The sequence below is a fragment of the Durio zibethinus genome, chromosome 13, assembly GCF_047325235.1.
Source record: "Durio zibethinus cultivar Kanyao isolate XHJ-2024 chromosome 13, ASM4732523v1, whole genome shotgun sequence".
Taxonomy (NCBI): domain Eukaryota; kingdom Viridiplantae; phylum Streptophyta; class Magnoliopsida; order Malvales; family Malvaceae; genus Durio; species Durio zibethinus.
This window is the reverse complement of record NC_143174.1, coordinates 19580964-19603735: the sequence shown is the minus strand read 5'-3', so window position 1 is coordinate 19603735 and position 22772 is coordinate 19580964. Positions and strand designations below refer to the sequence as shown.

Here is a 22772-nt window from a genome sequence, read left to right as displayed (position 1 = left end):
TATTCCTCATGAGCAGCATTATTTAATACTATTTAAGTATTTGTAGAACATTTGTAAGTCCCGCCGATGCGATAAGAAATGCCTGCAGATTAATTTCTTGACAGATTAGAGCACTTGTAATTCCTCCTGCGCTGGCCTGCTGGGAGGCATGACCTCAGGGCTTATGCCTCTAAAGGTGCACCCTGTAGGGAGTTAAATAGAAGGTAAACAGACTTTTATCACAGATAATATACTGGTCTTTCCATAAAAGAAATGTCTCTAGCACTGCCCTAAAGATGCTAATAGTTCTTACCAATGGAATGCCTTTCATGGCCCTCTCTTCCAAGAATTTTGAGGGTCTGAGGAAGTTGCCATACAAAGCCGACAGCTTGCTGAGACAAGTGTATATGTAGTTGGCTCCTATTGTCTCAGCCCAGAAAATTATTACCCCCATTGAAAAGGTAAAGATAAAATGGAGGTAAGTATAAAAGCAAGAAAAGAAGCAATATTTATGGAGCATAGATCCCTCTCTGTCTCGTACTCACAGGCGTGAAGGGAAATTCATCCCAAGAACAGATGCAACATCAAGCTCTGATGCTTTAGCAATCACTCCCTCTTCCATGACGCGGCATGCCTCATTCACCACAGGAAAGAAAATCATCTCCTCAATTTCTTGGTCGCTTATGGAAATTGGCTGATGATCACATTAATTACCCTTTTATGATCACAAAAGCAACTTGATAGATACATTTATATGCCCCTGCAAGGGGGATAACTAAATAACACTATAAAGAGAATGTGACTTACGTTTTCTTTGTCAATGAGATTTGTAATTCTCCTGGATTCCTCGACTATTGGTAGCACGCTATAATCAGGCTTCGGCTTGCTTCCCTTCTCGAAAGTGTAATATCCTTTTCCATTGCTTTTGTCTATATATAGTGTTCAAAGCATCCCCCATGAATATACAAAAACAATGTCAGCAAACCAAAGAGTATTTGATGGCATAGTTCTTGGAGGAATTTCTAGAAGTAAATCGCATGCTCCTATTCTAATTTAAATGTGAAAAAAAAAAAGTAGTTTTATCTCTTTACCCTGTCGACCATGTTGGAGCATGAGTTGATGTAAAGGAGATTGAAACGTTCTGTCTGGGAAGGCTGCAGCATTTTGGCAAATGTAATAGCCAAGCCATATCCAGTTACATCGTGATAAATCCATAATATTGCTTGCAATCAGGATCAATAAACTTAACTGGAAAGGCCCCATTGACAAGCCAAATGCGCAAATCACACTGTCAATTCTGAAAATGTCGACACCCAAGTCTGCCTACAGATATGGCCCTTGAAAATAAGGGGAGAAGGTCCGATTTACAGCAAAACCGGTGCAGTTGCCTACTATCAATGGAACTTTCTTAATGGCTTACCCAAATGTCATAAAATCAAGCAAAACCTGTGTAGAAGTTTTCTCTGTTCGGACAATCTCCAAGAGTGGATTATATGAGCCGGACTATTGATCAAAAGAGACAGAATGTAAGGAACGCAAGAAGGCATAAAAAACTACATGCAATACTTGTTTAATGTCATAAGATCAAATGCAACAAATAGAATGATGTCAATTAACCTGAAAAAATGAAGCATTCTCTGAAGCCAAAAGTATTTGCTGTGTTTCATTGCCACATCCTGCAGCTAGTCTCCAAGGCTTAGTTATGAAAGGAAAATTGGATGAGCATGGGGTGAAGAAAGCTCTTTCATTTCTAAGAGGAGTATCAGATTACTCAAGAATTCAAAGATGTGGATTTGGTAATAGAGGTTAGTCTCCTGAGGCTTCTGAAAATATTTAATTTCTGGATATAGTTTTTCTGAGGCTCACTCTGTCTCAGGATGTTATTGAAGACTTATCACTCAAACAATCAATTTTTAAAGAAATCGAGAAGGCTTGTCTTCCTCAGTGCATCTTAGCATCAGGCACATCAGGCATCGATCTTAATGAAATTGGAGAAAGGACCAGCTCTCAAGATCGCATTGTTGGAGCTCTTTCATGACCCCAGCAGTCAAATTCTCTCAAAATTAAAACATTAAAAAATCTATATCTATGAAGAAAAAGAGAGACCTTCAATCTTTTTAATCCTTTTCTGAAGGTATTCAGAATTTAGTTCCTTAAGGACGACATGGATATTGCTCAGAATGAGAGCAGTGGTGATTATAGAACCCATTAGACCTGCACCAACTACACCAAATTTCTTTATTGGCCGTGGTTTAGGCCCAGCATCAGTCACACCAGGGACCTGCATGCATTTACATTGCACAATTTACACGAGATTATATTATCCATTTCATGATAATTAAATTTACAATTCGAATTGTGAGTTTTTCCACCAAAATTGAGTTGAATGGGATTGTCAGAATCTCAGCTTGCTTCTGTTTAAACTTGTGGGACTTAAATCTTTAAGCCTAAGCTTAGACTGGCGTCTGGACCAATGGGTGGACTTGAGTTAATTCTTTGAACAAAAATCTACTTCTTATTACCTTTTTTCTGAAACATAGTTTCATGATCATGAGTCACTCTTATATTCTATTATTATTTCTTTTAATATAAAAGTAAGTAATTTCCTATTGAGTACAGAGGAAATATTAAAGAAAAGAAAACCTTGTCTACCTGGGATGTTGCACGTTGGGCAAGGAAGACATGGACAAGAGCTTTTTCAGCTCAAGAGAGTGTTAGGCAAAAAAAGCCTCTATTCAATCGAGTCAACGAAAATATAATTAAATAATTAATTAATAATATAAAAAATAATAATTTAATATAATTCGATTCAATCGATTTACATTCACAAATAAAAAATAAAATACATTAATTGTAAAAAACTTTAAACATAAAAATTAAATCAAATACTCATAATTAATACTTACAGACTCTCTCTATTTTTTTAATCTTATAAAATATTTTTAACTCAAACAAATACATAATTATGTGCACCATTTCAATATAAACAAACATATACACATATATACTCATTTTTTATTACTATGTAGACCATCTCAATTTTTTTTAATTCACTCTCAAACATTTAAACATACACATCAATAAAAATTAAATATCTAATAATCTTATGAGATGTCTATCTAATAAAATTTTACAACTCTCTTATATCTTTTTTTATATCTAATCTTAAAAGGACTTCACTTATGTATATTCATACAAACTTATTTATTAAAAATTAATTCTTTTTAAAAAAAATTTTTTTGTAAATTAAACTTACTAATTAAAAAAAATTTTCTCTTATAATTTTTTTTTCGAATTTTTTTATTTATTAAATAATAATTTATTAATTTAAATAAATTTATTACGAAATTTGGACTATTATTCTCGTAACAAAGAACCAATTCTTTAAATGCTTTCTCTTCCTACATGCACCAGTCACCATCCAACCATGCTTTTACTCTTGTTTTTAAGATACTTTTTAATCATTTATTTATTTTTTTAAGATAATTCATTAGCAATTGATGCATACCTTTAGAAAGGTAGAATGTCCTCCAGAAGCAATGCCCTCTTCTGTGACATCAAGACAGGCCACTTTGTGGGGCATAGTTGGAGCAGTCTCTTTCATCTCTTGTCGAATAGATTCCAATCTCTTTTTTATTTCTTGGATAGAACCGCGTTTATCAGTTCTCGAAAGAGAGAAAAGGCCAGGGTCTACGGCTCTCTGCAATATCTAGAGCTAAGTTACCTGATACTTGAACAACTTCCTCCGAATATGCAATTGCATCAATAAGACCAAGAGTTTTCCCTTCATCTGACATTATTGGCTTCGAAGTCTGCAAAAGTAATAATTTAGTTGGTGTCATGTAGACCAGAAAATTAACTATTTGAGGACCAAACCCGGGCGGAGATTTACTATCAACATTTCCACAGCCTTTGAAACTCCTACGAACCTTAGAAGACGTTGAATGCCTTTCAAAAACAACCATTGTATCTCATTTCTGGTATTTGTCATATATATATATATATGTATATATATATATATATACATATATATATGTTAGAAAAAAATTAATAAGGGAAAAAAAATAATAAAAAAAAATTTTAACTTTAAGATATGAAAAATATTTTTTTAAAAGTAATTACGCATTTAAAATATAACAAAGCTTTAACTCTTCAATAAGCAACAATAAAAATAATTATACTAAAAGATTTATTTATAATAAATAATAGATATAAATTTTTATTCAGATTGTTATAATATTTTACATAATCATAATTTTTATGAATAATAATCTATTTATATTCAAATAATTATGATCATTTATCATAAGATAATTATTTTTATTCAAACATAATTATTTAAAATATAAATAAAATTAATACAAAAATTAATTTTATTCATCAATAATTAAATCTTTCTATCCAATATGAGATGTATCGCATTTTAAACTATTAACAATCCACACTAGTTTAGAATATTAGTGCTTAATTTTTACATTTCACACAAATAAATATTATGAATATAAGAAGATATCTCTCAATTTAAACCTTCAATTAACATATATCTTTTAGAATTCTAACGAAATTGATGGTGTCCGCAGATTAAACCTCAACTTTTAGTGTTAGAATTGAAGATATAACACACATAATACTTATTTATTCTTCTATCAAAGGTTTATGACCGCTTTTAACACCATTTTATGGCTATGTGCTTATCATATTCATAAACATTTACAAGAGAGACTCTAATTTTTTTTGTTGAAGTGACACCATTTTTATGTTCATATAGGTAGAGTTTTTATTATGTCTTCATTGCTTTAGACATTTAAAACTCTATTAAGAGTATAAAAACTCATCATTTTTTACGCAATGGATCACACTAATTTTTAAATTTTGAATGAATTTTACTAGTGTTTAAAATATACATAACAATAACTTGTTTTTACCCATTAAACTTTATAATTAGAGGTTACCAATTTAAAGTTGGGTTCTCATTATTAGTGTTTAATAGTACGAGTTTAAATCCATTTTACTTGTAGTACTACTCACCAAATATATTGGAATTCAATTTTTCCTTTTATATTATTTACCCTCACTTGAGATTGAATCTCTAATATAATCACTTTAGACTAATATTTCAAACTTTTCATTTTGCATATCATTTGTATGCTTCAGATATTGTTACCTCATTCTTATCATTTTAAAAAATAGTTGGTTTTAGTTGTGGCTACAACTCTATATTTATTAATTTCAACCATTCTATTTCCATACTTTTATACATTTTTAATACAATTATACTTTTAGTACAATTAAATAAACTCAACGAATAAACCAAACGATTTTAGTTCTTTTAAGATTTTAAGAATCTTTTTATAACTTGACTTTAATAAGTATTTAAACTTATTAACTTGTATAATTTGTTCATAAAATTTACTAAAATCTTATAACATTATGGTGGTAATTTTTATTTCTTTTGATTCTTATCACCTTCATCATATGCAAGTATGCATTCTTTTATTAAAGAATGTCTTATTCAATTATCAATATATTATATATATTTAATCAAGTTGTCATTTCATTTTTTTTTCACTATTTGATAAAAAAAATTTTTAAGTAGGAGGCCTCCAATTTCATCGTTAGTGAAAGATAACTAGTTGATATCTTAATATTTCAATAAAAGTTTCAAAATTTTTATATTTTAACTCAATATAAAAGTTTATATCAATAAACAGATTTCAAATATAATCATATTTTTATAATCTCCTTTTAAGATTTTTATGTCAATTCATAAATATTGATATGAATTTATTACATTGTAGATACTATTAATAATTTTTATTACCATGAATAAAATCATTTTCATCACAGAAATGGATTAAATAGCATTTTTTTTACTATTATAAAAGCTTTCAATTTTACAAAATCTTTAAATCACTCAGGACTTTCAAAGTAAATATACTTTAAAAATTTCACTATATTACCCCTTGGGTAGGAAGAGTTTCCATGTCTCGCAATTAGGGATGCATTTGGAAGAGCTTTCAAATTTAGAGATGCACCTTAAATGGTAACACAGTCCACAGCACTCAAGCAAATTAGAATTCCATAAGCTGTCTATGCAAATGCTATGGACATCTTTTTCTAAAGAAACTATAATAAGGATATTGTCCATGCACCTCCATAGATAAATTGATGGGAGACCTTGGTGTGCTGAAGTTTCTTTGTGGTGTCTTTGGACATGATAATCTTGGAGGAGACCGTTCATAAGTAGGTAAAAATGAGGCATACCCACCAAATGTTCCTTACATTTTAAAGGGGCAGAATTTTGGTAACATTTGCTCCCAACATTCTCCCCATGGTCAAGCAAAGCATTCTTATGGGAATTTACGACACTCTGTTCCCAACCCTTTTCAACTGAACTACTCTGCTTAACCTACTTTTTCTTGCACTAGTTCTATTCCTTCGGAATATTGACTCCAAAGAATCATCCTTTGCAGAGTCAGAGGAAAATAACCTATCTCTTGATGCATTCTGATTACTTTCCACAGAAACATCACATGCCCTTACAGTGGCTTTTATAGAGTCAGCAACATTCACTAAATTAGATAGAGCTGTCTGCTAAAACTGCCACTTAGAAGAATGCCACTATTTGCAGTATCATCCTTCGGTGGACCATCCTCTGTGGTCGATGCAAGCTTTTTTGGATATGAGGTCCTCATGGGAGATGAAGAAACGGATTCAACTGGCGAACCCCTTGCTTCTTCAAAGTTTGCTCTGGTTTTACGAGAACCAGAAACCATTGAAGAGCTAGAAGTTGCTGCCATCAAATTTGTCCAGTTCCAGAATCTTTTCTTGATGAACCAAGGCCATCCAAAGATATTTTTTTTTTTGAGATGAGGACTTTTCTTGAGTTTACTGGGTTGTTGGTTCCCATCAATACTTTTGACTTCTTCGATGCCGCTAATAGAATCATCCATACTTTTCCTGTTTGATGTACCATCACCATCATTTCTATGGGACTGCTTTCCCTCAATCTCTGAAACTCGTAACTTCTTTTCATTCCTATATCCACTCTCACTACTTTCTTCTTTCATAAATATATCATGCCCATTTTGACTGTCCTGCCTATCCTCCAATTTCCTTTTTTTCACAGAAGCCCTTTTATCACATATTCTCATGTCTAATAACCCACCATTTGATGAGGCCTCAGTTTGATCCACAAGTTTCTTCACACAAACCGCTGATTTTTCTTTCATATCATGCTTTACATCCTCAGAATTAGAGCACTCATTATACTTCTTCCATTTGCTTGAGTTAGCAAGCCAGTGCTTGAACTAAGGCCCACCCTTCAGGGGTCCAAGTCAGAACTGTGATGTTTATCAGTAGTGTATATAACTTTTATTTTGGTTTTCTTTGACCCTTCATATGCATATAGACCAGACTCCGTCTTGTTTTTCATTTTTTTTTTTTGCTTGCTAGGTTACACCTTTAATTGGATGCTTTTTTTTTTCGAAGGTGGATTTATTCTTGAGATTTGATTCAACAGGGAACTGGGTCATGTCACTTAAGCTCTTATTTTTCAAAGATTCTTGCTGTAATTTTATTTTAGTGTTTGACATCTGACTCAGGCCACTGCTACCTGCCTTCTGCACTTTCTTCAGGCCATGTTTCTTCTTCCCTCTAATATGTGAGGCCTAATAACTGAAACTAGAGTTGTTCTGATCAAGATGCTGAAGATGAGTGAAAGTAACTAATTACGTAGTTCCATTTGCATAATTTTGTGGGTTATTTTGATTTTCGGCAACTGGAACCTGGTATAATGCATTGAGAGTTTTTGTTGTCTCCTCCTCACCAATGTCACACCGGTTCATTCTAGGCGGCCAGTTAAGCATGCTACATAACCACTTCTCAGGGAGTTGTTCTGGTCTAGTATCAAAAGGCAAAAGTCGCCACTTGTGACAACAATCGCACTTAACCCAATTTTCTTGTATGACTACAGAAGCAGTTGCCACTGGTGCTGGTGGTACTGTCTGAGAGGCAAGTATCTTATCATTGACGTGAGGAACCACACCTAGAGCATCCACTCCCAACAACCGGTTATCAACTGTTTTACCACTAAATGTTTCCTTCAATTTATCCAAATAGCCACTCTGCTCCGTCTCAAAATTCATTGGACCATAATCTTTTTTTTTTATTATTCTAAAAATGCCTCATTGACAGCTCTATTTGGTCATTTTTTCTGTTCGAAATTTGTTTTCAATGCATCTCAATGATTATCTCGGACCTTATTAATATCCTTCTGCAACTTATGAATCTTTTTTTTTCAAGAAGAAAAACCCCGACTAGAACCAGTAGCATCTTTAGGTGTTGCACCCACATTGAGTCTCAAACTTTCTTTCATCGAATTAACAATTAGTCCAGTATTTTTGCTACCTTTGGACTTCTTGCCCTCAAACAATGTCTTTTCCTTTTTGGAGGGAATATTTGTTTTATTCTATACACGAAATGTAGCTATTTTCCTAATTTTTTTAAAAATATTTTTTATGCAAAATATAATTTTTATAATTACTTTTAAATTATTTAAAAAAATAAGTAAAAAAAAGATAATAAAAAAAATTTTGACTTTGAAGTGTAAAAAATATTTTTTAAAAGATAATTATATTTTTAGAATATAATAAAATTTTAAATTTAAAAAAAAAATATTGAAAATATTTATATTAATAATTTATTTATAATAAATGAATAAATATAAATTTTTATTTAAATTATGAGATTTTGTATAATTATAATTTTTATAAATAATAATTTATTTATATATAAATAGTTATGATTATTTATTATATGATAATTATTTTTGTTTAAATATAATTATTTAAAATATAAATAAAATTAATATAAAAATTAATTTTATTTATCAATAATTAAATTTTTTATCTAATTTGAGATATATCATATTTTAAATTATTAACTATATATATATATATATATATATAGATGAAGATGTAGAAACTTGGGGGACAAAGATATTAGCAAATATATACCTCCAAGTTCTGGAATAACTCCAAATATTTCTTCAATTCTTTGGTTTAATAGTAAAAAAAGCTTAGAAGATATAAAATTGAAGTTCGATTTCAACTTCTCTCTTTCCTTTTTTTTAATGTAGGACTTTACCCCTTGTAACAAAAGAAAAAAAAAATTCAAGTGTAAGTTCTGGCAAACCTAGTTTGGTTCTTGGAGTGGCAACCCTTGCACATTATCCCTGAACAAAAATTTGCAAGTACATTATTTTAAGCAAAATTAAGAAGATGATCAGCAAGTCGATCCAGAGAACTAAACTAAATTTGTTCATCGCTTAAAATGTAACAAACCATTGCTAATTCCAAGCCACATCCCAATGCATATCCTTGAATTGCAGCTATAGTAGGTGTTTTGCCATCTACAAAAAAAAAAAAAAAATGATTTCAACGATCTGTGTAATAAACGTTTCAAGTAAAGCATGGCCAGGTTGTACAAAGGGTAGGGTTTGACCTTCAACTAGGTTGATCAAATCACGAGATATTTCAGCCAGAAACGAGTTGTCCTCTGCCAGAACCGGATGTGGGTAACAAAAATGGTTAAAAATATTATCCGTTTATTCATTGCTAATAATTAAAAACGTATTGGATTAAAAAGAAATTTTTACCGTGAATATCTTGCAAATAGATTGATGTCCAACCACTAGAAAATTTACCGCCACCCCCTTTTGAGGGGGATATATAAACAGTCAATACATTAGTATATCAGGGAATGGTATATCATATAGTTTGCGAAATTAATTGGAGGGGCCTAATTGTGGGGTATTAGGTTGAGTAATTGAGATATTTCCTAAAGTAAAACATTTATTAATCTTAATTCCCTAATTAGGGTAGTTTTATATTTTATTCCAAAACAAAGGTATTTTGACATCAATTAATTTCCATGTCATCATTTTATCCAAGTCAAAGACTATTCAAAGACTAATTGGAAGTAGATTATATACCGGGACAAAATTAAATCCTTTAATATGACAAAATAGAGGCTTATGAGAAAATGTTTTTAGAGCTGAGAAAGTTTATTATTTTAACGCTTTTATGCATTAAAAAAATCAAAGAAATATTATGAGAGAGAGATAGGAAGAATGGGCGTCACTCCAGAAATTTATAAAGGAGTAAATTGTAATTTACAATCATTTTTTTTTTTTTCATTTGAGAATGATTTCAAAAAACAAATTATTCATTAGTCGAAAGAAGAAAGAGAAAAAACAAGAAGATTGAAAATAGATGTTGATACGGAGTCTAATTGAATCCAAGTCCTTTTGGTTTTCGAATTAAGATTAAAAATTACTTTAGTTTGAAAAAAAAAAAAAAAAACTCTTTTATTCCACTTCTACAAATATCTATAAATGACATCATCTCGGTAACGTCTTTAAATGGATAAAATCTTATAACAAAATTTTTAGAGGAAATTTATAATTTTTTTTTATAAAAAAATGATTTAATAAAAATTTCAAATTAATAAATTTTAATGTGAAAATCAATAATATATAAAAATATTATTTAAAATTTAAATTTAATTGATATTTATTTAATAATAAAAATTATAATAATATTTTTATTAAAAATATCAATCTAAAAAATATATCAAATTTATTAAAAAAATTTTAAATTTTGTATACTTTATTTATATAAAAAAAAACTTTTTAATCTATTAATTTTTATTTAATCATTTTTAATAAAAAAATTTATGAACTTCTCTTAAATAACTTCATTTAAGCCTTTTCCATCTTTAAACTTGTCTAAAGCTTAGAACATAAATATTACACCCATTAAATGGATATAGTGTAAACTTAAACTGAAACTCTATTTAAAGAACGAACCAAGCCTTGAACACAACATTTAACACTCAGGCACAGCTCCATCTAACCATGTAATTATTTATATGTATTTTATATTTATAATTATAAAAAATTAATTAAATAATATATATACATATAAATACCTTATGCCTACATTGTTAACAAAGTCATTTTTATGTTTTATTTTGTTGATTATTTGTTTTATCATTAATTTTTATGATAAAATTATTTTTATTTTTTTATTTGATATATATATATTTACTTTATTTTTACAAGAGTGAAAGAAAGGAAAGAAAAACTTAAAAGAAGGGAAATAAGTCTGGCTTTCTATTATCCTCCATATCCTCTTTTAATCTTATATTCAATGTTCAATCTTTAATTATGTTAAGTAGCATTTATTGGTTAGCTAACTTAACTTTGATAAAAAGTAAAATTGTAATAATGACAATTATTAACTTAACCCTAATTGAACTAATGACAATTAACCTGGTTGAGTTGATGACAATTACTTTGGTTGAGTTTGTCAGAGTTATCTTTGTTCAGCAAAACACAATCACTGCTTTATTGCTTTGTAAGTTGATGTTGAACTTGCAAGTTATCCTATCCATCTTAAATATTATCAAGATTTATCAGTTCTTTATCATTCTGGTGGAATGATCATGGAGAATTGGTCTTGATTTTGTTCTAGATGGTCAATCCTTCTTAGTATTGGAATAATAAATATTGAAGATGATTTATGTCTTCCATTTTGATAAATGTTCCAAAAGATCCAACACTTGTTTTTCAGTTGGTGGCAATTTTTCTTTATTGTAGGATCTTTGAATAAAGATTCTACGGCCATCAATTGTATCAGAGATTTGAAGATGATGAGATTTTATTATTTCAAAATGCAATATTTTTACCTCGTCCATCATAGATATTTTTGTTTGAAATTGGTATTAATTAGAGGATAAGAATTTCTTTAATACTTGGTTAAACTGTTCAGAATTTTCATCGATTTTTTCAAGAAAAGGTCCATCAATTAATTTTTGAGTTTCTCATATTTGATAAAATTAGATAAATCTTTTTCTTTGATAAATCCCCAATAAACTGGTAATATTAAAATGGATATAGCAAAAAAGTGATAATTTTTTATGAAATCAATAAATTTTGATTTAATAAAAGCAAATAATTGTTTTGTCAAATGAAAAGAAAATTTTAGTACAACTATTTGGCCTACTAGTCTGAGTTTGATACTTGTTATATCAAATGGTTCATCATCAAGTCTAAATTTTATTTTTAAAAAGGATTATTCTACTCCAATATTTTTAAAATATATCATAAAATTGTCTTCTTAAAAATGATAATCTACAAATTTTTCTTGTAATATTTTTTCCATTTCAAAAAGAATAAAACTATTTATTCTTTGAAGTATCTCTTTAGGTAAGAATATGGCAATTTTTTCAAATATTAAATTTTTCTTTAATTTTAATATTTTAGAAGAAAACGTTTGTTTTTCAAAAATTTCACAAAGTTCTAAGAAACTGTTTATTTCTTTAAGAGAGTATTGATTTTCATCAATAGCAAAAAAGTTTGGATTTTACTTTTTTACAAAGTTACTTGTACATATTATTTTAAAAACAAGTTCTTGAAATCGAGCTTATTGTTCAGCTCGATTAGGTAAAATTGTGAAAAAACACTTATTTACAATTGGTTATAATTTTGTAATACGTATATTTATATTTTTATCTTTAAAATTAAGTATTTGTATCCTTAAAATTAAGGATAAAAAATTAAGATAGACAATCCCTCAATTATAAGATCAGTTTTAGGAAGATTTAGTTTCTTAATTTATCCACTAATTAGTTGTATATAAATCTAAGGTACTTGTATAATTCTTTATGAATAGTTTTTCAATATACATTCAGTTTTGCTTTTAGTTTTTCACATGATATCAGAGTTTTAAGCTTTTATTGGAAAGAAAATTTTTTTAGCTTTCATTACTAAATTCTATTTCAAGCCTTTATAGCCAAATCTTATTAAATCTTTTAGTTTTATTTTTTCCTATTTTGACCTTCATTGTCTAGAATAATCTCTGGTTAAACATTTACTATTAAGACTCATTTTAGTCTTGAAAAAGATAACATTGCTAGAAATTACAAAATCTTCTACTCCTGCTACCCGATTTGTAAAAGTAACAATTCATAAAACCATTGGAGTACTACAGAAGTCTCGAGAATAAAGAAACTTGAACAGAAAAAAAATTAAGAAATTAAAAAACCTATTGAAAACTCTTGAAAAGCCTACTGGAATATGTTTTTTGAGTAAAGAATATAGTTCAGGTAAAACTTTTGGTTTTCATGGATTAAATATATTAGTTAACCCTATTACAAGTTCTTAAGTCATTGACTCAAGAGTCACAGACCATATGACACATTTTTCATAAAAGTTTAGTACATATAGCCTATGTCCTAGTAATAAAAAAAATTATTATTGTAAATGGTTCACTTACTATAGTGATAAGATTAAGAGACATTCAAATTAACCCTTTGTTTATTCTTAAAAATATTTTTCATGTTCTTGAATTATCTATTAATTTGATATCTATATAAAAATTTATCAGAGATATGAATTGCAAAGAGACTTTTTGTCCCTCTTATTGTGAATTTCAAGATTCGAGTTCAAAAAAAAAGATTGGATTTGATAAAGAAAATGATGCACTATACTATCTTGAGACATCAAAAAATACAAATAATATAAAAAATAGTTTAACTTTATCATTTCTTTATGAAAAATCTCTCAATAAAGATAAAATCTGACTTTATCATTTTTATCTTGGACATCTTTTTTTTTAAACTTTGAAAAATATGTTTCCTTCTTTATTCAAAAGATTAAATGCTAAAAATTTTTATTGTGATATTTGTGAACTTGCAAAGTATAAACATGTCTTTTCCATTTAGCAATAAAAAAAGTTCTACTCCTTTTTACTTGATTCATAATGACATATGAGATCCCTTTATAATTCTTAATATTTTTGGTGCAAGATAGTGTGTTTCTTTCATAGATGATTATACTAGAGTCTCTTGGATATTTTTACTTAAATCCAATTCAGATGTGAATAATGTATTTTTAAGCTTCCAAAACATGATCTATAATCAATTTAAAGTGAAAATCAAGAGATTTAAGTTTGATAATATAAGAGATTATTTCAACTAGATTTTATCTATTAATTTTCAAAAGGAAGGGATTATCTATGAGTCATCTTATGTTAATACTCCATAGCATAATAGAGTGGCATAGGGGTAACTGTTCTTTCTACCACATATTATAAATAGATTACCTTTAAAAATTTTGAAATTTAAAACTCATATGAAACTACTCTCACAATTCTATTTTAACTTTAATACCATAAACAATCTCACATCTAAAATATTTAGCTGTACATCATTTGTTCATGTTCATACTCATAATAGGGAGAAATTGGATCTTAGAGCAATTAAGTGCATTTTTGTGAGGTATTCATCAACTCGAAAAAGGTGTAAGTACTATCATCCTTCTACCAAAAAATTATATCTGCAAATGTCACTTTTGAAAAAAGTAAACTATTTTTTACTTAACATTATTTTCAAGGGGAAACTTCATTCATGAATGATAAGGATAAAAATTTTTTTTGCTTGATTTATCTTTCTTCAACATTTTCACCCATTAATTCTTCTGAGTCGAAACCTATTTCTTTTATGTTTAAGTTAAACACTGAAATTTAACTCTGAACCCATTCCAAACATAGAAGATATGACAAAAAATATTATTCTTGATTTTATGAAAGAATTACAAGTGTACTTAAAAAGAAATATTTCAGTTCTTGAACCAGTGCAAGTTTAAGAACCTGATCCTCACTCTGAAAATAAGGTAACTACAGTCTTTGACTCTATTTCTCAAAATGAGCATGAATATCTTAAAACTATAACTAGTGATTATGATTTGCCTATTGCTATTAAGAAAAGAACCAGAGAATGTACTAAGCATCCACTATACCTAATCTCTAATTCTGTGTCATTTGAAAAATTCTTACCATCCCACAAAAAATTTCTTATGATCATAAACATTATTTCTATTTCAACTAAATTATCCAAAGCATTATCTAGTGAAAAATGAAAGCAATACCTGAAAATAAAAATTAAGGCCTTAGAAAAAAGTAAAACATGAAAACTGATAAAGTTGCTTAAAGAAAAAAATTCAATTGAGTGTAAATGGGTTTTCATTGTAAAATACAAGGCGGATGATACTATTGAAAAGTATAAAACCAGGTTCATAGCTAAAGGCTACATTCAAACCTTTGAAGTGGATTATCAGGAAACTTTTACTTCAGTTAAGATAAATACAAGATTTTGTTATCATTTGTTGTAAATTACAATTAGCAGCTTCCACAATTTGATGTAAAAAATACTTTTCTACATGATTTGAAATATATATATATATGAAGGTTACACTAAGATTTGAAAGTCATCTAAAAGCAAACAAAGTATAAAGTTGAAAAAAAGTTTATATAGCCTTAAACAATCTTTTAAAGCTTGATTCGAGAGATTTATCAAAGTGATGGTAACAACGGGATATAAACAGAGTTAACGGGATTACACATTATTTATCAAGCACTCTAATTTAGAGAGAGTCACGGTTCTATTAGTATATGTTGATAATATAATTGTAATCAAAGATGATGAAAAAGAAAAAAAATCTCTAAAATAATGTTTGGCTAGAGAATTTGAGATAAAAGAGCTAGGGAGACTGAAATTCTTCCTAAAAATTGAAGTAGCTCACTCATGGCATGGTACTTTTATCTCATAATAGAAATATCTAATGGATTTTTTGAAGAAAACTGAAAAGTTTGCATATAAACCTATAAAGACCCTTATAGATCCTAATCATAAACTTAAAGAAGTTGATGAAGATGCTACTATATTTAGAGAGATGTACTAAAAATTAGTTGAAAAACTTATTTATCTCTCACATACTAGACCTGATATAGCATATATTGTGAATGTGATAAGTCGATTTATGTATAGCCTAAAAAAATGTACCTACAGGTTGTCTATTATGTATTACATTATTTGAAGATCAATCCTAGGAGAGGTATCTTATTAAAAAAAAAATTCAAGACTGGTTCTAAAGACATATACAAATGCTAATTATGTAGGTTCAGTAACTGATAAAAGATGCACCTTAGATTACTGCTCTTTCTTAGGTGATAATTTTATGACTTGGAGAAGTAAAAACCATAATTTGATTGCAAAATCAAGTGTTGAAGCAGAGTTTAGAGCAATGGCTTAAGAAATTTATGAACTACTATGGTTAAAGATTATCCTAAAAGACTTAAAGATCAAGTAAGATAAACCAATAAAACTTTACTATGATAACAAGTCTGCAATAAACATTACATACAATTCTGTGCAACATGACAAAACAAAACACATTAAAATAGATCCACATTTCATAAAAAAAAACTAGACAATGAGTTGATTTATACATTGTATGTATCAACCAAATGTCAACTTGTAGATATGTTCACTAAAGTATCAAAACTACAATATTTCATTAAATTATTTGCAAGTTGAGAATAAAAATAACTATTCACCAGCTTGATGGGAATGTGAAAAAACACTTATTTACAGCTAGTTGTAATTTTGTAATTTATATATTTATATCTTTAGAATTAAATATTTGTATCCATAGAATTAAGGATAAAAAATTAAGATAGACAATCCCTCAATTATATGATCAGTTTTAAAAAATTTTAGTTTTTTAATTTATCGACTAGTTAGTTGTATATAAACCTAACGTGCTTGTATAATTCTTTATGAGAAGTTTTTTTAATATACATTTAATTTTACTTTTAGTTTTTCACACAATTTTATTTTTTAGTTTTTTCACAAAAACTTATGTTAATTTTGTCATTTTTTATGGGCTTTTCATACATTATTAAATAGATTATATAATTTAAGGAGTATTCTGAAATTATAAAAATCTTTTATTTTTATAGGAGATTGTCTTAGTTTAAGTATTCTTCAATTCTCTTAAGAACTTCAAAATAGGAGATAGATGTCCATTGATTTGGATCCCGCGAGAATTAAAAAATGTTGAGAATTTAAACAGGTTCCATTACTGATTGTAATGAAGATTGTGGGAAAGAAAAATATGTTTTAGGAAAATAAAGATATCCTGAATTAGGATAAGAGATTGGTGGTTGAAAATGGGTAACAAATAATAATTTTGGATTAAAATTTTGAAGAGAAACCTTTTGTTTAGATTTCTTTTTTTGAATGATGATCCATTATCCTTATTGCTCAAGAGGTTTTTTGCCTCTATCCATCTAGTCTATTCAAAAAATTAGCAAGAACATTATTAGTTCTTTTAATATATTAAATAGTAAAATTATATTGGCATAAAAAGTTATACCATCTCATTCATCTAATTTCTTATTTTTTAAGAAATCTTTAAATGTTTGATTATTGGTTTTAATAATAAATTTTTCTGGTGCTAAATAAATATAAATTTTGTGTTATTAACTCTTTTTAAAAATTAATGTATTTTATTTCATTAAGTTTAAATTTTCCTAAATTCTAACTGCAACTTAATTCTTGGATTTCTATTTTAGTTTTAAAAATACAACCCCAATGTTCACTAGAGGCATCTATTTTTAAAATTAATAATTCTCATGTTTTAGGAGATATACTTTTAGAATAAATATAAGATCTAATTTTACTTGTTTGATAATTTCAAAATCTTCATTAGTTCAGATAAAGAGTATCTTTTTAAAATTTTTCTTGTAAAATCTTTTCCTTTTTCGAACCTTATATTTATTGCTTTTTCGAACCTTATATCTATTCGAAAAACCATCAATTTCTATTACCACTATGGGGTGTTTCATTTGCTCTTATTTTTTAATTGGTAAAGCATTACTTCTACAACTATATATAGTTGCTCTTGTGTCTATTAAAACATTTAAAAAGTATGGTTTATATGTTTAAATGTAAATTCTACTTTAATATAATTGTAATACCTTTTTGTTTGATTTTTTGAAAATGTAATTACTTCATCGTTACCAATTTTATATTGGTTGATTATAGTCAAACTTTGAATCTCATTTCTTCTAGTATTTATAGAAGAAATTGAATTTAAAACTGAGTTTATTGAGTTATAAACCAAAATTTTTTAATTTTGACTACTGGTATCTCTTAAAAAAATAAGAATGTTTATATTTTTTGTACCTATTGGTTGAGGTTGAGAAAGAAAATATTGCCTATGTGAAATAAATTATTGTTTACTAGCAATACTTTTCGTGTCTTCATTATTTCTATTTGAGAATGAAAGTATAGAAGAATGTGAGGGTAAAACTAGATTATTGTTAGAACTGCTTTCTCCATGATTTTTAAAATACAGGTTATTTACTGATGTAAAAAATTCTGTAGGTTTTATTTTTCTATTAAAAAGAACAGATTTTGTAATTCTTTCCAACAACCATCCAGTGGGTATTGACAAATCTCTAAAATTCATTAATCTTGGTTTGATTTCTAAATCAAAAGGTCTGGGTTCAAATATTTCTATAATATTAAAATCTATTTCTTTAATAGATGTAAAAGTATTATTAGTAAATTCATTGATAATTGTCTCGTTTATAGATAGCTCATGAGCCATATTTCTAATTTTTGACTTTTTTGCCATTATTCTAAGTCTAAGGTAGTCTTTTATTAATAGGTCATTAATAGAAACAAAATAATTTGATTTTACATTAAACCAAACAGTGTCTAATACAAAATTTGATTGTATTCCTCCTATTAGTGCTTTAATAGGATTTTCAAAACTTTTGTCTACTAATACTACTATTATTGGTATAACATTACCAACTTTGAATAAGGCTTTTATAGTTATCATAATTATTCATAAATATATATATCTAACTTTAGGATATTTTTATTTAATTCTCTTGATTTTTTCTTTAGTGAATAAAGTAATATCTACAGAACCTTGATTAGAATCAGTAGCTATGATATTACCACTAAATTTTTCTATATATCTTTGTGTCTATTGTTTGAATTTTGAAAAAACGAATAGTTTATATATTGCATCTTTCTTTAATGATTGTAGTTTTTTTAACAATTCATCTAAAATAGTAACATCTTGTCTTAAGACCTCACTTAATTTTGTCATTTGCAATTCTTCAACAGGTATATCTTTAGTTTTAGAATTGCTTTGATTATTAACTCCTAATCATCAAAATTAGATATATTTTAGAAATTAATTCATAATTAATTTTTTTAAAAAAATTTTTCTCTAAAATAAATTTCTAAATATCATTTTTCGAGAGTTTTAATAACTTTTTTAGCACTTTTTCCTTTATTAGGATATTGAATATTGAAGTGCCATATCACCTTTTTCATTACAAATGAAACATTTACATTTAGATTTCTTTTTAAAAGTTTTTCTTCTAACAATTTTTTTCCTTTTGTCAAATTTATGCTTTTTTAGCTTCCATTTGATCAATTTATATCTTTTTTTCTTTTTATATTTCTTAAAATAGGTTTTAGATCGAGATTTACATCCAAATTTCCATTCATTTTCTAATATTTTTATGCATTGTTTATCACTTAATTCACTTTTTACTTGCTTAGCAGCCTTTATTTTAAGGCAATGTTTTATAATTTATTTAGAAACAAAATAAATTATATTTTCTATAAAATCTAAATAATCTTTATTATCTTCTGTAGGCTTATGAAGTTCTAAATATTTAAGATACTGTTGATTACAGAGTTCATCCCAAGGAGATGGTAGTTTATAAAAATATTTTTCTTTTCAAATTTTAGAATGTGATTCATTCAATTTTTGGTATTCATGAATATATTTTTTTAGAAAATTCTTCTAAATATCCTGTCACATAATTTATTTTAGTTAATAAATAACGAGCTTCATTGTTTTGATAAGCTTGTTCCATTCTTCCACAAATTTCATTTTTTAGTATATTTGTAAGATTTTTTTAACAAATATGGAATAGTAAAATTTGATTTTAAAAAGTTCTTTTTTGAACTTTTCCTACTTCAGAGTTTTTTCATTTACGTAAAAATTACAAAACATCTCCTTGAAATGTTTCATAAAAATAATTTTAAAAAAAATTTTTACACTAAGTATCTTTGTAGTTGTTTGCTATAATAGTTATAGATCATGCCCAATCTTTTATGGTTATTTCATAATCAATTATAGAGATTTTTGAAAAATCTAAATATGTTCCTCCTTGAGCTATAGTGCTTTTGTTTAAAGATTTTATAAAAATATATTATGGTATAGGTTCTATAATAGTGCCGGAAGATGTTCCTATTTGTTTAATTTTATCTTTATAAATATCATCTTTGGTTTTATCATCAAACCTATTTTTATCATCAATTTCTTGGTTAGAAATTTCTCTTAATTATCTTTTTTCCTTATCAACTTTTCTTTAATCAAGATCCATAGGCGTAAGCTTAGTATCAATCTCTTCATCTACTTCTTCAGAAGATGAAGATTTTCTACTACTAGTTTCATCTTTTACTAATGAATTAGTAGTTAAAATTTTATCTTTTTCTTTATCTTCCTCATCTGAACTACTTCCATCGATAATATCATAATATCATAATTAAGTATGTAATGATAATTAAACTTTTTAAAAAGTTCTATACATGTTTCATATAGTTCTATCACATTCAAATAATCAATCCTTTCTTTATAAACAATGGTTTTTTTCATTTTATACTTAAAATGTTCTATAACACTTTTATAAGAGTTAAAATCTAATTTTTTTGCTTTAAAAAACTCAATTGGATGAGAAGATGATGGTTCATCATCCTTAAAAGTAAGAATAGCACTATCATAATATAAAGGTCTAAAGTTATTTGTTTGATTTTTATCAACTTCTAATAATTCTAATTTTTTTATTAATATTTATTAATAACTATTTAGAATCTTGATTTAAATCTAAACTAGTAACTTATCCTAAATTATCTATTTTTTATTCTAGTTTATCAACTTTATTAAATAATTTTTTTATCAACTAAACCATTAATACTAAACAAAAGGTTTCTTCTCAAAATCCTAATCTAGAATTACTATTTTCTACCCATTTTCAACCACCAATCCCTTACCCTAATCCAGGATATCTTTATTCTCCTCAAACATATTTTCCTTTCCTACAACCTTAATTACAATCAATAATAAAATCTATTCAAATTCTTAACATTTCTCAATTCTCGTATGATCCAAATCAATGGACACCTAACCCCTATTTTGACGTTCTTAAAAGAACTGAAGAATTGCTTAAACCAAGACAACCTCTTATAGAAATAAAAGATTTTTATAATCCAAGAAAAGCCCCTGAATCATATAATCTATTTAATAATGTATGAAAAGCCCATATATTTGAAAGCAAAGCTAATTTTTTAAAAAGTGACAAAATTAACACAAATTTTAGCTAATCAACCTGAACAACAAGCTCAATTTCAAAAACTTATTTTCAAAACAATGTGTACAAGTAACTTGCTAAAACATCAAGATCCTGACTTTATTGTTATTGACGAGAATTTATACTTCCTTTAAAAAATAAACAATCTCTGAACTTTGTGAAATTTTTGAAAAAGAAACTTTTTTCTAAAATATTAAAATTAAAGAAAATTTTAATATTTAAAAAAATTATCTTTCTTTTACTCAAAGAGTTATTTGAAAAAATAAATAATTCTATTCTTATTGAAATAGAAAAACTATTACAAGAAAAATTTACAAATTATCATTTTTAAAAAAACAATTCTATAATACATCTTGAAAATGTTGAAATAAAATAACCCTTTCAAAAAATAAAATTTAAATTTGATCATAAAACATTCGATATAATAAGTATCGAACTTGCATTAGTAAGCCAATTAGCTGTACAAAATTTTTCTTTTCATTTGATAAAACAATTCTCCACTTACATTAAAACAAAATTTATTGATTTCATAAAAAATATCAATATTTTTGTTATATCCGTTTTAATATTACCAGTCTACTAAGGATTTATCAAAGAAAAAGATTTATCCAACTACATCAAATATGGGAAATTCAAAAATACGAGATTTATCAAAGAAAAAAATTATCCATTAAAAAATTGATGGGTGAACCTATTTTTGAAAAAATCAATGAGAATTCTGACCAGCTTAACCAAGCATTAAGAAAGTTTTCATCTCCTAATCAATACCAATTCCAAATAGGAATATTTATGATAGACAAAGCAAAAACACTGTATTATGAAATAATAAAATCTTAATATCCTTAAGTCTCTATTTCAACTTATGACCGTAGAATCTTCATTCAAAGATCTTACAATGAAAAAAAATTGCCACCAACTGAACTACAAGCATTGGATCTTTTGGAATATTTATAAAAAATGGAAGACATAAGACCATCCTTAACATTTATTATTCCAATACCAAAAAGGATGGACCATTTAGAACAAAACTAAGAACAATTCTCCATTCAGATGATGAAGAACTAATAAATCTTAATATATTCAAGATGAATAGGATAGCTTGCAAGGTCAGCATCAACTTGCAAAGCAATATAGCAGTGGCCATATTTTGTTGAACAAAGATAACTCTGACAAACTCAATCAAAATAGTTGTCATCAACTCAACCAGGGTTAACTATCATCAACCCAACCAAGGTTAAGTTAATAATTGTCATCATTACAATTTTACTTTTTATCAAAGTGAAGTTAGCTAAGCAATAAATGCTACCTAACATAATTAAAGATTGACTATTGAATGTAAAAATACGGAGGACAATAGGAAGGAATACTCTCTTCCCCTTTTCCTTTAGTCTTTCTTTCCTTTCTTTCACTCTTGTAATTTCTATCTCTAGTCTAATTGTGTTACCCAAACCCAAGACAAAATACATTGGACAAGATACTGGA

At 27.3% G+C, this 22772-nt stretch overlaps 2 pseudogenes; both read right to left on the bottom strand.

Annotated features, from left to right (window-relative positions):
• Positions 1-152: 152 nt before the first annotated feature.
• On the bottom strand, positions 153-22434 carry LOC111302534 (peroxisomal fatty acid beta-oxidation multifunctional protein AIM1-like; annotated as a pseudogene).
• LOC149515395 (uncharacterized) lies at positions 6548-7944 on the bottom strand (annotated as a pseudogene).
• Positions 22435-22772: the final 338 nt, after the last annotated feature.